At 35.1% G+C, this 17352-nt stretch overlaps 1 pseudogene; it reads right to left on the bottom strand.

The window, feature by feature from the left end:
• Positions 1-385: 385 nt before the first annotated feature.
• Positions 386-1197, bottom strand: LOC149534893 (isoflavone reductase homolog P3 pseudogene; annotated as a pseudogene).
• Between the last annotated feature and the right edge of the window lie 16155 nt (positions 1198-17352).

Genomic DNA, 17352 nt, shown 5'->3' with positions numbered 1-17352 from the left:
TTATACTATCTAACATATTTCAAACTTTTCATAGATTGCTTGACACATCAAAGGCAACAAAGGCAAGACTAGAAAAGCACGGGACACACAAGCTCGGCTCTGGTGGTTTTTCAAAACTTCAAGCAAGAGTTGTAAGTATTAGTAAATGAAAAATTGTATCAAATTTTTTATACAATGTGATGGGATATAAGTGTATGGAATGTTGGATGCCTCAATTTCCCTCCTAACAACTCTCTTTTCTTTGTAAAAGCTTAGCCCTGGTTCTACTAGATTGGCTTTATCTATATCATGCCCAAATTCTGAAGGAAGAAACCTCTGCATCAAAGTTCAACAATTCTTAAGTCTATTACAGTTAGCAAGCATTCATGGTAATAATGTTAGGGTCCTATGTTCTGACCTTAATAGTGCCAATTTCTTTAATGGTGACTACAATCTTAAGCTGATCTGTAAGTTGACCACTGCCCACAATTGAAATAACAATATCAATGCCTTGCATGGCCTTTACCATTGAATTATGACCACTTAAATCTCCCTGCAGAACACCCATTATAATATACATGCACATTAATAAGACCCATTACAAAACATGTAGACATTAATAAAACCCATTAGAACACAAATTTTTACAACTATAATATAGCTCATGATCCCAACCAAATTAGCCTCATTGATAAGGAGATCACTGACCGAACACCCCTTCTTAACATAATTTCTAAATACCCAACTTCACAACAAGATAGTCAAACATGATTATTTGTGAGATGACCGCTATCTAACAATTTAGCAAATAGCTGCAATAGTAGTTACCATGAACAAACAACCAAAGCTTAATCATATATTCTAAACCTATATGACCAATCAAAACAATCTACAGTCTGTAAAATCAATATTTTAAACAAGTACACACACTTTACAACTGTGCCATACATATCTACCACAAAATCTTAGTTATGAACAGAGCTAGTGACATACATAGACAATGCTAACACAAGAATCTTTCAATTCATGGAGGCACTTTTCTTTGGCAGAATCATGGGCAGTGATGGGTCTAATAAGAGCATAGGTAGAATGGCCTACATTTATAGCTACAAGAGCAACAAAGCAACCTATATAACCAGTGGCTCCAATCACTAATAGTTTACTTTTCTCTTCGTTCACAAAATCCTCATATGAAGAAATCTCACAAATGGAGGCCATGGTTGAGACTGAATTTTCCTCCAATAGTTGAGAATAAAGGTAGTGATTGAAAGAATGAGGGAATGCAGCAGCACTTGCAGCCATTTTTATTTCCAAAGAGCTGAACTAACTCTTACCCAACTTAAGAATTTGGAGAAAATATGTTGGTACAAGCAAAGCATACAAACACGCAACATTTATATAGTAGATTGCTCCATCAAAACTGCTCGATTTTTCTCCTATTATATTGTGATGGATATAGATGATTTGCTGTTGATATTTTAACTATCCTCCATTGGTTGATGAAACAATGCAAGTAAAATTCACCATACCACGCAAAAATGTAGGGCTCAGAGTTTAAGAGATGCCTCACAGAAGAGGATAAGAGAATTGGCTTCCAAAAAGGCTATAGAGCCATGGCTAAACGGCTATGAGCTGAAATCAATGTGGAAGGTTCCAATAATGATGCATCTGAGCCACAGGTAAATAAGCTAAATTAAATTTATTTCAAATTGAATACTTTACCAATTAGTCTATTTGATGTTAAGTTCCAATATAAAGTGAGTATATCTGTTTTAAGCAAGCAATGATAACAATGCGTAGGATGTTGAAATGCAGCCTGACAATCCTTCTACACAATTTGTGGATGTCGAAGGTTTGCATGATGTGCATCCCAGTGGTGGAGGTATACATTTGCTATTAAATTTTTTGTATGTAATTGAAATTGGTGTTTGGATTAAAGTAACATTTTGTATAGCAGCTATAGAGGATCGAGGGGTCGATGTTCATGACCGTGTTGACATTGAGTCTAGACAAAATGATGTGGTCAGATCAGGTAAAGAGCACCATAGTTATGTTATTTAAAATAATTAAATACTTGTAACAATTATAATAAATTATTTTTAATTTAACTCTTTTATTTGTTATTGCAGAGGACCCCCCTTTGCAACAGCATAGGAATTTGAGATCATCAAGAACAGAGAACAAAACAACTGATGAGGGGGGAATTAATGATGACACTGATGCTCCTCTTAGAGCTTACATAGAAAAAAGAAATAGAAAGAAAAAAAGAAATGATTGTCATCTACATACCTTAATTGATAATGACTAAATTTTATGTCTCAATGAATTTAATTATGTGCTAATGAATGTTCATGAATTATGTGTTAATGCAGAATATTGATGAATGTTGCATGTTAACGAATCTAATGTGTTAATGAATTTTATCATGTGATATTGATTGAATGTTACATTTTATTAATGGTTGAAATAATGAATGAATGTTAGATGTTAATGTGGAATATAGAGTGATGTTAGGGGGAGGGGGCTGGGGCCAAATGAGCTTCCACCTTCACGTGGTTGGCCCTGTTTAGTAGAGAATATTAAACTATTCTCGAAACAAAGTGAAGCTCAATAAGATACTAACAATAGGTAGAAACAAGAAGCAATAACAAGCTCCTTCTAGAACATAACTCTTACCAATTATTGCTATCTTCCCCACACTAGGAATCTCCATCATATTCTCATATGCCTGCAACAAAATTAGAATAACTAACAAAAAATAACTCATATTTTCATACTTCTCCATGCTTGGAATATAATCACCTTGTTTAGCCTTCCCTTGGCTCTTCATCTCCATTGTCTTCTCATCCTTCTCTTTGCACCTTGAGACATCTACTGCTATCTGCAACATGTCTTCACACCCTTGCCATTTGCCTTCATATACCAACTCCTGGTTGGTGGTTGTTCTATCCGATTCAGTCATCATTGTCTTTGTGAATTTTCTTTGTCCAACTTTAAATGGACACCATATAGAACCAATCAATATAATATCTGCTTCTCCAAGCCTTGTTTCTTTTCTATTTACATCAGCATTTGTATTTTTCATCTTTGTTCCAATCATCTCCTTTCCCTCAAGCCCTTCAAGACTCGATCTTTTTTTGTCTTCATCAGCATCCTTTCTCTTTACCTCTGCTACAACCTTTTGAACCTTTTTGGTGTTAGGTTCTCCTTGCTCTTCAACACTTGATTGCTGCTCATTTGTTATTTGTCCTTCAAATGGACAACTTGTCTTCATATCATCCTTTTCTAGGTTCTTTTCCTAAACCTCATTCTCATTAGCTGTTTGCTTCAAAGCATCATCCTTTTTTATCAAAACATCTTCCATTGCTTCACCATGTTCCTCTTTTCTTAGGAACCTTTCCCTCTCAAAGATGCCAATGCTCACTGACACCCTCAAACTTGTCTTGTGCTCCTCCAATGGTGTTAATACCATCTTCTCTCCATTATTTTTGAAAGTGTAGGTGTTCTTTCTTCCATCATGTAGGGATCTCTTCTCAACCTGCCATCATGTAGGTGTTCTTTCTGCCATCATGTAGGGATCGTTAGTATTCTAATTTAAAAAAATCCAAACTAATATAGTTATTTGTTTTTACTCTAGGATTTTCTAAGACAACTAATTATTTTATCTAACTACCTTTCAACTTGCATAAACAATTGCAAGATTATTATTTTATCATAACTCTAATTTCTTACGATAGCATCCTTATCTATTTGGAAACATTGTAGGTAACAATCACTTCCTTGGCTTCAATTTTTAATGAATATGCTCTAAAGAGCCAATTTGAGACAAGCATCTACCTTCAAGTGAGTAATTTGTAGTGATCTACTGATATCCTAGAGATCATTACTAGTCTAATACAGGTTTGTCACTCGGGCATGCTTAATTAGTAGAAATGAGGATTTTCTATTGCTCATAAAACCTAGTAAGCATATCATAGTATTTTCTATGATATTTATATTGAGTAGAAATCGTGTCCTTACTATTTGTGAAGTGCTAAAATGTTTTTCAAAAAGCATGATTGGTTTCACCATGAAAGCTTTACTTTCCCCCAATAGGTTGGCTATCTGATGCTTGAGGCATTTGTTCAATTCTTGGACGAGTTTCAGGAGGAGAAACTTGGGGATTCAGTCCTAGAAAAAAATGAACATGAGATTGGATGGCTTGAAGTTGGGAAGCCTTTCTATCCAACAATGTTTGATCCTATACTTCAAATTTTTAGTCATGACCAACCACTTAGTTGTTTGGGAAGACCCAAGTATGTAATTGCATTGTATTAGATATGGTTTATGTTTTTGTTGAGATTCTATTTCTACAAAAATGTTGTGCAGTCTGTAACTTCTAATTGTATGGTGTTTTAACATAATTTTTGTTTTAATTTGATTTAGTTAGATTGAAAAATGTCTACACAGTTACTGCTAGAAGCTCTTTCAATTTTCACCTGATGGAATGTAGAAATCTCATGTCTTCAAACGTTTAATAGAATATGTATATGAATTAGGCCACACCTAATGTATATGAATTAGGCCACATTAGGTGTGAGATAATTCATATACATTGGTCAATCTCTTGAAATATTTTCATCCTTGTTGTATTGGAGTTTCTCCTTGTCTTAGTCTTTTAAGTTGGTCCAAGGAATGAGTTTCAGCCCAGCCTTACTTCAAATGCCAAATTTTTGTTGGCATAATGATGAAGGATTCACATAACAATCAATGGTCTAATTTTCCAAGTTTCCTTTTTAGATGCATGATCTTTTCTTGATGTCTTGGAGATCTTCTCCATCCTTGATCATGATAGCCACCTTCCCAACTTCGCTTGAGGTCTCATTTTTGGAATGCTTTCAGCTCCTCTTTCCATTCTCAGTCCTGCAACAAACAATTATTAGGATTGCATTTTTCCTTAATTGAATCTGATCCTAAAACAAAGGTTAGCACAAGTCAAGTTCCTAAAATAAGAACTTTTGATGTTTATATCAGACTTGGAAAACAAACTAATTGAAGCCTGTTGCATCCTTTAACACTACTAAAATTGATTTGTTTTGAGGCTAAGGGCCGTATTGCTAGTAATATTACTTTTGCTAAATCAAATTTGATAAATATGTCAAAATCCAATGATATTAGTTTTTTAATCTGAACTAAGACTAAATTATGTTGAGCTAGACTCGTTGTTTGAAAGGTCACCAGTGATCAAAATTAGAGTTTGGATGCTCAGAAAGGGAGCCCTTCAAAAATGGTTGCTTGTAGTTGATATAGGAATGACAGAGAGATTTTTGTACATTGCCCTCTCCACTGCAGATGTGTTTAAAAAAGGTGGATCAGAGCCCTGTTATGGACGACAGTCTCAAAGATCTCATCAATCAGCCCCTGCAAGTTCTAAATCCAGCTCTTGATTGCGTTAGGGATGAATAAAATGGAAGCTGGGTTGTCTTATTTATATAGTAGAATCTAGATTTGGGGTGTCATTGAACATTGGACATCTAAAGGAAAACCACTTACAAGATTCATATGCCCCCCAGGTGACAGAAAGCAAGCATTCTTTCCAAATGCCAGAAATCTCTTTTAGTGTTGTAGGTGTAAACAAGATATCCCAACAGGTAGAAAATTTGTCAATTGTCAATTTCATTTCAGAAAGTCTAGAAAAGAACATAAGTTCTGGCCAGTCATGCAGTAAATCCAGATCATCAGCAGATCATGATGCATCATGCTTGCGGTGGGGCCACTATGGTGGCAACGCGAGCGGCCCTGCCGCAAGCATGATGCATTATGATCTACTGATGATCTAGATTTACTACATGACTGGCCAGAACTTGTGTTCTTTTCTAGACTTTCTGAAATGAAATTGACATTTGACAAATTTTCTACCTATTGGCCGAATATCTTGTTTACACCAGCAACACTAAAAGAGATTTCTATTGTTTGGAAAGAATGCATGTTTTTTGTCACTTGGGGGGCATATGAATTCATATGCCCCATGATGCATCATGCTTGTGGCAGGGCTGCTGTGGTGGTGACAAAAGTTGGCATCACCACCATAGCGGCCCTGCCATATTGCTAATCGCGGACGTCGCAATTGCGATGTCTGCCCACACATTGCGAAAAAATGTGTGTCGCATGCATAGTGTTGCCTTCATAATTCCTCCCTTTGCATCACAATTTTGACACATTGGAAACATTGCGACGGCCGACGACGTCGACACCAATGCTACCGCGCCGCTAGCCCCGTCACAATTTTTGAGGGCCATCACAATTGCGATGCCCATGGGAGAACTGGAAAAGCTCTCACCTCAGCCAACCCGTGGGCAGATGACGATGCCACCCCATCGCAATGCATGGGGAAGATGTCAGAATTGTGATGGCCACCACATGCATTGCGACGGGAGTCGTGCCCGGTTAGAATGCTAAAATTAAGACAGATAGGCATCAAAATTGTAATGTCTAAGGATAGACGTCAGAATTTGAGATTGAAAAACAATGACGTCTAATACCGTCGCAGTGATGAAAGATTGGCATTGTAATTGTGACACTTAGCCATCACAAATTGATGCCAAATGTATTAGTGTGTTTTGAGGTTTGACTAGAGGGAATGAAAATGACTCTAAAGTATGTGAAATGACAATTAAGGTTATGTTTTGGACTTGTTAAGGGTACTAAAGGTTGATGTACGCAAGGTATATCATGCAAAGGATGATGTTCTAGGGTTCGTAATGACGTTTGGGACATGCAAAATGAGGGTAAATGCTCAAGAAGGTAATTTGGTTGATGGACAATTTGATAGGGTTTGGTAGTGAAAATGATGCTAAGGATTTTGATCAATGCAATATGAAGGGGATATACCACTAGGGTAGGTCAAAATGAAATTTGGGGATGCTAGGGATATGATTATGCTATGACAAAGGTACATGGAAAGTTTTGAACTTAGATAAAACCTTTTGAAAGTATTTTGCCAAAGAGTTTAACCTTGTGATAAAGGACTTTGGATCTTGACCAAAAACTGATAAAAGATGAAAAGATCAAATTGATAAAAGATGAAAAGGTCAAATATATCAAGACATAGATATATTTTGACCAAAGAAAATGATAAACAAAGATAAAAGGACTAGTCAAGATCCATTATCCGTCAACACTAGGAGACACTCTAAGACTTATACTTTGTCTAGATTTTTGACTAAATCCAAAGGTTTTCGGGGTTCAAAATGATGTTTTGAGGACTCAAAATGATGGTGATGCTGAGAGGATATGTGATATGGACAATACCTATGATGAAAAAGGGGATTTTGGGTGCAAGATGCAATTTTGGGTCAAGTGCAGACCAGGGAGGTCTAGAGGCTCCTAGATGCAGTTTTGGGGTCCTAAAGTGTAGTTTAGAGGCCCAAAATGGTCATGCAAGTCCCCAAGTGTGCCCTAACAGTGCCAAGTGTGCCTTAATAGTACCAAATATTTCATTGACACACTTGGAGCCAATTTGGGTGTAGTTGGTAGTTTCTAGGTGCAGTTGGTAAGCTAGGAAGAATGTTTGTTGATTCTGAGGAGTATGGTTACCAAACTGACATGCCAGGAAGCTAGGATGCTAGGGCTGATGTTAGGATGGGTTGGGAGATGTAAAATTAAGGTTATGATGTATAGAATGATGTCTTAAGTGAAGGTGATGACGATTAGGTGCTGTAGAATGTAGATCTGGGCAAGCTAGTGCAAGGGGAGCTAACCAGGTACCTAAGGACACTGTTGAAGCCCCAAAATGTTATCTGGAACCCAAAACTAGATATCAAGACCACCAAGTGCACCCAAACAATGCAAAATATGTCAATGCTATAGTTGGGGCCCATTTGGGCACAATTGGTAGTTTCTGGGCACAGTTGGTAAGCTAGGCTAAAACTGAGGCAATTTTGGAAGCTATGGTTTTAGGATTGATGTCATAGAGAGGTAAATGGTAGAGGATAGTGTTAGGGACAATTTGGATGCTCAAAATGATGATTAGGACACCCTAAATGATGGATAAAGTGGTCAAGATGATGAATAGGTATGCAAAGATACAAGGTGGTGAATGCAAAGTGTTGATTGTGAGATGGGAATGCAAAAACTAAGGAAAGTAAACTAAACCTAAATGGATGCAATATGAAAGGTAATAGATACTAAATGAGAGCTAAAAGGTGCAATATTAAGTCTATATGATGCATGAATGAGTCCTATACTAAGTTGAATGCAAGTGAATTCTATGCAAGTGTGAGGTCTATGTTTTTCCAAGCACATTTAGGAGCACAAGTCAACATGTTTTCCAAGGTTTGAGTGTGTTGAACCAAAGTTTGCAAAGTTTGATAAAGGTTGAAATGTTTTGGAAATGTGTGATGTTTTGACAAGTTCAAATGATATCCAAGGTGTAAATTTAAAATTTTGGCTTTTATCTTGATTATGTTTTACACACACACAAGACACATTAAGACAAGAATAGCTGTTGTAAAAAGTTAACAAACACACCACAACCTAGGCTTTTAGGACTGTATCCACTGAATTCCTACTTGAACTGAAGCTTAGTCATGCTTATCTAGAGTAGACAACCTAGGATCTTAGCACCACAGGCTCCCCCTTACAATGCACTCACTTCTCAGGGCTACCAAGACCTGCTTCCCAAGGGGCATGACTTCCCAAGGGACTGTTGCCTCTACTAAGGACCACAAGAATGTAGGATGTCTTCACGGGCATGGGTGACCCCTTGAGCCAATGGATAGAAAGTATTTTGGCCACTAAAACATGGTTTTTAGTAAGGGCATTCCATTCGGCAAGTTAATGATAAACTTCTGCAGAAAGTCTCCCAGCCCCGAGAACTGGGGTTTGACACACCACAAGGGTACTAGAGGAGATCTATCACGTAGCAATACCATTGATATAGCTTTCACCATAATCAAATTTTATATAGTGGCTAGAATGTTGACCTGGCTTTGGCCCATTACCTCTCTGAGGTCATCCCCTAGCATACCCAATATCGAGTAGCTTGGTCCAAGGTAGGCCTCCTATAGAAGTTACATGGATTTCTCTTACACCCAAGATCCATGAATGGCGAGGGGAGAGGATACATCCAAATGAAACTCCTAGGGATCTAACATCGTAGACACACCAGGAAGAAAAGAAAAAGGTTATTTTTAAGCACCAAACGAAATGTTTAAAATCTAGGAAATCCACACACATGGTTTTGAAAGACACACAAAGTCTTCGACAACGTCCTGCAAAGCACACATTAGTAGTTTATGATCATGTCTTCATCCCATGATTACCACATGCTGCAAATAGACCATCAGTAACATAAAAATCATCTAATCTATGTCCTAGAGAGTGAGAGGAACGTAAAATGTAGATTCTAATTGATGCATGTGCTTACTATGAACCTAGGTGTGCTCCGATAGTGCAAATTGCTCCCCAGAAGGCCAAAATGGCTCTGAACCTCCCCAAGTGTGCCCAAATAGTGAAAACTACATCAATGATGTAGTTAGGTCCCAATTGGGCATAGTTGGTAGTTTTAGGGTGCAGTTGGGAAGTCAGGTGTAGGGTGTGGGGAAATGGGTGCCTAGTCAAGACCCAAAAATTGAAATTTTCAAAGCTATACTCCCAAGTGCACCCAAATAGTGTAGACTGCATCAATGACACAGTTGGGGCCCAGATGGGCGTAAATGGTAAGTTGGAAATAGTAGAAAGAGATTTTGGTGGTTTTTGGGCTCGTAAAACTGCTACTAGGGGTCCCAAGTGCACCCTAGGATAGAAAGCTAACAAAATGCATGAAACAAAACATATGAGCATTTTACTAGACCCCCTAATTAATCTAGGTGTGAAAAGGAAGAGCAGATAGTCATTATACCCTTCCAAGTGAGCTCCTCCCTTGCACCTACAAGCACAAAACAAGAAAACCCAAGTTAGATATGCATGTTCACGTCGGGTTCACCAAATCTAGGACCAAAAAAATGGGTAAAAATGCATAACACACTATCAAAAAATCACAAACTCAATCAACATGTATTAGAACCCACTAGCCTACCATGAAAGCCAAACTAAACAAAAGAAAGCAAACATAATCAAAAACTCCCTTTTCCATTTGTAGCTCCCATGTCCTTCTTTCTTCTCCAAATGATTGTAGCTCCAAAGTTGCCTATAGTGCACACAAGGTTGAAGCCAAAGCCTATGATGTGGATAATTCCATGAGAATACTTGAAGTGTGATTTTATGTGAGAGAGAGAATGCAACATGCAAAGAAGTAGAGACTCAAAGATTCAAATATTTGGGCTTTCAAAACTTAAGCATTCCGGCATTCAAGGACCCAAAATGAGAGAAAGAGTGTTCATTTTATAATTTTCATGTAGGGTGAGAGCATTGGATTTTTCACCCATAGACATGCGATGTGGCAAGAGATTCCTATGATGCATATGACAGAATATGCTAAAAGTAAGATTCTATGACACATGAGAGTCAAATTTGGAAGAGAATCTATGACACATCATAAGATTCCTCAACCCTCTTAAATCCAAGAATCTATGACGAATAAGCCAAATAAGGACATGCGTAAGAGGTAATAATAATTCCTATGATGCATATGATAGAATATGCCAAAAATAAGATTCTATGACACATGAGAGTCAAATTTGGAAGAGAATCTATGACGCGTCATAATATTCCTCAACACACTTAAAGCCAAGAATCTATGATGAATAAGTGAAATAGGGACATGCGTAAGAGATAAGAATATTTGATTATAACAAATCTCAGCCAAGTGTCAAAGGAGAATTCATGAGGTGTCACATCGAAGTGTCATGATGATGAAATATTTTATGGAATATTTGAATTAAAAATCCTCTTATTCCACAAAATAAGAATTAGTAGAAAATGAAATTAATGATGGGAAACGGAACTTAGGAAATTAAGAATTTCCATGGTTTGCAGATGATAAACCAATTAATTAATAAAATTAATTGAGGATGATAATTAGGAAGAATAATTAGAAAGAATAGGATTAAATTATGGGTTATTTAATCCTATAGAGAAAATTAGTAGATGATTGGCCAAATTGATTAAATGAATGCGACCGTATCCTTTGATGAAAATGTAATGCTGATGGATATCGAATAAGATGATGGAAGGTAGACCAAAGCCATGGTCAGATTGATTGATTGAATTTGATAACATGCCAAGGACACATGACATGAATTGGTTTAAATGTAACATTTAACTGACATTGTAAATGCTACAGGATTGAAATTGATTGATAAGGTTTGATCATAATAACATCAACGAACATTGTCAATATTATTAAAATGGTTGATGATGTTGTGATTTGACATTGAAAGCCTCAACAATGTCAAAGATTGGATGACATGAATGATAGTTTGACCTAGCACTGAGAGCCACGACAGTACTAAGGTCAAATTGATAGATTTCCAAGGCACTGAAAAACACAACAATACCTAGGATAAGATAAATGATGATCAATTTGGGAGATATGTTTTGGGTTGATTAGGACTGATTTTGAGTGATTCTGAGTTGATTTGGGGTGATTTCGAGTTGATATGAAATTGATGTGAAAGGGGATACAAATGATGAAATATGGTCAATTTGGCCAAAAGATCAAAGTTAGTAGAATGAGAAAATGGGACAAATTAGTATGAAGAAGTGATGAAGCCATAGATGTGAACCATTTTTGAGTGTCTATAGCAAGAAATAACCACCTTTATACAAAAAATTCCCCACCCATGAGACATAATTGATTATATAATTAGTTATTCTGGTGGGTCCTCATCATTTGAATCATCATCTGGATCATATTTCTTTATCCACTCATGATATTCATCATCAATTGTCCTTATATTCTCAAGGATCTGATCTACCACCTGACTATAGGAATTATAATTTACTATAGCCTGAGTAACCTCCTTCCCAAAATTCTCATAAAATGTGCCATAATTTTCCAACTTGGAAATACACTCTTTAAAAAGTTTCATATTCATATCACTCACTATAATTTTTACCATATCATTTACCATAGTAATAGTCTTTTCCTTCCAATTAGTGAATTATTTGATATTTTTATTTGTATCTAGAGGTGGTGGGACCAAGGTATCTTGGTAGCTTTCTATTGCATCTTTTAGTTCCATCAATCTATTCTCTATATGATCAAGAAAAATTGAGAAATTCTTTAGTGATTTAACAATCTTAGTTGTTGGCATGGCATTTTGGTAAGCATTAGGATCTATCCTTGTACATAATTCTAATTTCTTCATTTTTTGCACCTGAGTGATCCATTTGTAATAGGTGGGCTTAACCAACATTCTGTCATCCTCCATTTTATTGATTTCCAAGTATAATATCTTATATTCTTCATAGAGGCTAAATAATTTTGCATTTATCTTTTCATGAAACATCATCAATGTATTTATGACAATGATTTCTCTATAAAAGTCATATTTTTCTTTACTATTTTCCAACTACATTTTTAAGTCTACCACTTCTTTTATCAATGCATCATCCCTTTTGCTTCTTTTATCATAGGTCTATTGTAGTTGACGCTGTTGGGAGAATATCATAATGCTCAGCTACTTGGATAAACCTTCTTGATTTCTAACAAATGGCTCAATAGTACTAGGGATTTTAACCACCTCCAACTCAAATATTCTTCCTTCTAACAAGTTCATTTTTTTTATAGGTCAATTGTCTCTTTTTTCCTTTGCTCATAAGCAAAATATACATGTTTTTATTGTTCTTATAAATCTTCATATATCTTTTCCATATCTAAGACAACATCATGGAGATAATAAACTTGTTTTTGTAGAATCATGGTTGAATCATAGAGCTTAGCATCTTTTACCCTTTGTATAATGATATTCCCTCTGATCCGAGTGCCTATCTCATCTCCTCTTTTTGATCCAGATATAGTAAAATTCCATGTTTCCAGGGCACTGGTCTTTACTATAGTATGTGCCACTTGACATATTTTATAGCCCCTTAAAGATTTGGTTTCTTCAATCTCATATTCCTCATGATTGAATCAAATGTAGTGGTATTAACAATCCTGAGATCAAGTGCCAACTAGACCCCTACTCGCTTGCTATATGTCTCCCTTCTTCTAGAGTGATTTTTCTCAAGCATAGTCATCATTTCATTTTATACTTCTTGTTCCAAGTCATCTAGGTCAACATTTGGTTTTTGTTTTCTCTTTTCTTCAACTCTCTTCAAATAATCCTCATTATAATGTTTCTATAGTAAGTTCTTGAATGATACTAATTTTACAAATTACCATCCTCCACATTTGCATCACAAGCCTCTTTCTTCAATTCCCTACAAACAATCCCTTTTATCTCTTGTTTGGTGATGTTAGAAATAGCGGCTATAGGGTATGAGGATATGTTCTCCTCAATAATTCCTCAGGGATATAAAGATATTCTTCTTCTTCATCACCATCATAAGGATATTTTAATCCCCCTAGTTGTTCTAATTGTGAGTATGATTTTTTTATATGGTAAACTTCCCTCCTTGAGTTTTTACTTCCTTTCCTTTAGATATATCTTCAACATGGACTTCTATGGTATGGTGAGTTGTAGGAGGTGCACTGGAAGATTTATGGGATGGATATCTCCTCTTTCAAGATCTTCTGCTGTGATAGCTTCCATGCTTGGGACTTCAACTATGTTTAGATCTATAGGCCTTTCTTCCAATATTATTCTCATATATATATATATATATATATATATATATATATATATATATATATATATATATATATATATATATATATATATATATATATATATATATATATATATATCCTCAAACTAGTTTGAGCTTTAGGATCTTCACTTGTCTTAGTAGTAGGGGATGGTATTTCCTCTTTGGCCCTCTTTTGTCCCCTCTTCTCCTTTGAGACTATATCAGTTGAATTCAATAATACATTAAGATTTTATTCATTATCCACAATTATGAGCTTTGTCTTTTTTCTCTTCCCTAATTTCTCATTTATTGTGTTGTATATTTGTATGAAATTATTCAAAATTATTGTCAATTGTTGCTCCAAACTTTTGTAATTTGAGAGAGAGTCATAACTAGGATCCTCTTCATGAATCTCATTTAGTATATCATAATAAACATGCCATCTAACATTTTTCATTTTTTGAGATTCCAAATGTTCATCATTTATAATTATATCTTTAGGAAAATCAAATTCATGAGCACCCCTAGGGTTCATGTTTATCTTTCACAATAATCTAGTATAGAAACCCTCAATATCATTTAACCTTTTTGAATTGACATCCATATTTTAAGGCCTTAACAAATGAACCAATTCATTCCTACCTTCTTTTATTATTGCAAAGTGATGGAATAAGGTGAACTTAGGGAAGAGAATTATGTTTCTTGCTTTATCTGGTGGGAAATCAGTATCTTGTAACATTACAATTTGCCTCATGACCTCCAAGAATCCCATCCTCAAAGCAACATATCTAGGCAATACATTTGGTCTCCCTAGAAAAACATATATTCTAATAACTATTGTATGTTTGTAGAAGTAGATATCCCCCCATTGATGACACATCCTTGACCTAACATCATAGTCATTTGGTCTGTAAAATGACCTTTAAGGTTTGAGGAAAATTTCTCACATTTTGTAAAATTATCTTCCTCAATACTTATCCAAACTCATTTTCAAAAAGAATAACATTAGATCCCTCCCAATCATAAGACAAAGTGGTAGTCCACAATTGAACTAGTAGTGGTTCACCATCTCTTTTAAATTCCAAGTCCATATATTGTGCAAAATAATCTTTATTATGAAAACTAATTAAATGCATCAATAGTGAAAACCATTTGAAATTTGAGGATATTCTTGCCTTTAGAAATATCAATGCCTCATTGATATTGTAATCTAAAATTAACCAGGGAAATAAAAAATCACTACTTCTCCATCCTTTTGGAGTCCAAAATACATCCACATTGTGGCCTTACTAAATTTCCTATTATTTGGCAATCATATAACTTGATAGATAGTTGTGTGTGCATTCACAAAGTCATCATTGTAATGCTCATAGTTTCCCAAATTGTGTGAGATATCCCTATGTGGAAAGTTTATACCATCTACTTATTTAAAAATAGATATAATCAATTTCTATTGTCTTTTGTCCCCTACATGGTTGAAAGCTTCCTCAAGAATTTTGAAATCAACTCTATTAGTTACTTCATCAACTAAATGCAAATTAAAGGCTTGCCCAATTAAATGTGCATCAATTTTAAGGAGAACATGTTGGATACAATTGACTAATTTTGTGTTGTCTTTAGTGTTACACAAATTTCATATCATTATCATTCAATATATGTTGAGCTCACTCATGTAGTAAAGACAATTTTGTGTGTCTACCGAGCATTCCTATGATTACCTAGTTTAGAAGGCAGTGTCTATCGAGTTCACTCGAGTGTCAAAGGAAAGTATGTAGAAAGTGAGTGTTAACTAAGCTCACTCAGTTTATGAAAGAAAGTTTGATGGAACTAGTACTAATTGAGCTCACTTGGTTGCCAAAGGATTTTCACAAAGTTTGCAATGTTAACTGAGTTTCTATTGGTTAACAAAGGAAATCATTTTTGAATTAGTCTCTACTGAGCTAGGTTTGCTAATAAAGGATTTTTTTTTTTTTGGCATAGTAAGCTTAATTGATTTATCTATTGATTTTAGCCTACTGAGGTGGTGAATATTAATTATTCTAAGTTGTATTTGAGCTAACTTGACAAAGTGGAAGATATAAGTATAAGGTCAAGTTTGTGATTTCAAAGTATGAAGGCAAATGAAAAGCATGAAGACATTATTAAAGATCTAATGATGAGAAGAAGAAGAAAATTTGAAGGATAAGTAGAGTATCCTTATCGAGTAATAAAGATATATTCAATCAAGAAGGATCAAGTACAAGCTAGAATAGAGCTATATAATCAGCAATTCAGTTGTATTAAAATAAAGTCATCTCATTGTTACTCTCTAACCATTGTAGTAGTGATCTAAATCTCTTAACAGATTTGGCTTAGCAGCTATTTGCAAATCCTCTAAAAAGGTGGCAGTTCTATTGAATTTTCTAAAGACCTCTATCAAGGCTACTCCTAATAGGGTGATTAAATCCTTTGATAGGTTCACACCTAACATTATGTTTTTTAACATTTAACAAGGTTGGCTCCTAACAAGGCTCACTTTAGAAGAGTGAAAATAGTAACTAGTTGCAATTGGTGATTTTTCCCAAATTGGCTTTCCACATTAAATCTTGGTGTCAAATATGTTCAAGCTATTTTATTTTATGTGTTTGCAACTAATTTAAAGTAGTGGTAATCACATATATTATCTAAAGTTTATATGTAAATCATTTACTAAGTTACAACATTCTATATGTGCTTACCAAGCTTCAACAATATTTAGTTTTTAGTTTGCATTTTGTAATGAAATCTAAGAGATCTAGGATTTATTTTAGTAGTAAATGATTCACCTCTCTCCTCTTAGTTACTCCTCTTATATTTCCAACAATTGGTATCAAAGGTTTTTGTTCTTGTAGAAAAGGTCTCAAGGACCTAAGCTAAAGATCAAGATGTCTTACAGAAGAGAAATCCCCAAGCTAAATAGAGACAATTTTGTAGCATGGCAAGGACTTGTGAGGTTAAAATTGGCTACCATCAGTGACTTAGGATGCAAGTATCTTGATACTAAATACAAGACTCCAACTAGAACATTATCTATTGAAGATATTGCTGAAAATAAGAATGATAACATCATAGTGATTGATATTGCATCTTCTCTTAGTTATGCCCAGTTTGATGAAGTCAAAGATTACAAGATAGCTTATGAGACATGGATCAACTGAAAGATATATATGGAGGAGATGAAAATGTAAGAAGAGTGAAGGCTGATAGTCTTAGAGGTCATTTTGATTATATGAGAATGAGAGAAGATGAGAATATTGCCAAATATGTGGAAAGAATCAAAGCAAGTGTAAGTGCAATCAAAGCATCTAGAGGATACATTGAAGAGAAAATATTTGTAAGCAAGGTACTTAGAACTCTTCTTCTTATATATGCAATTAGAGTATCTAATATTCAAGAAATGAGATGTAATCCAAATAATAAAATATCTTTGGATGCTCTAGTTGGAAGATTGGTGGCTTTTGAGTTGGACAATTTTGATCACTATGTTCCTAGTTCAATTATTGAATATACTTTTAAAGCTAAACTCTCACTCAAAGAAAAGGGTAAGAAATCAAAATCTAGTCAATTAGGAAGTGAAGAAGGAACATCAAAAGAAAGTTTAGACAGTGATCTTGAAGTTATTGAAGCCCTACTTGCAAGGAA

The sequence above is a fragment of the Cupressus sempervirens genome, chromosome 10 (assembly GCF_028749045.1).
Source record: "Cupressus sempervirens isolate cs-2001-9-10 chromosome 10, ASM2874904v1, whole genome shotgun sequence".
Taxonomy (NCBI): Eukaryota; Viridiplantae; Streptophyta; class Pinopsida; order Cupressales; family Cupressaceae; genus Cupressus; species Cupressus sempervirens.
This window is presented reverse-complemented; position numbering and strand designations above follow the sequence as displayed.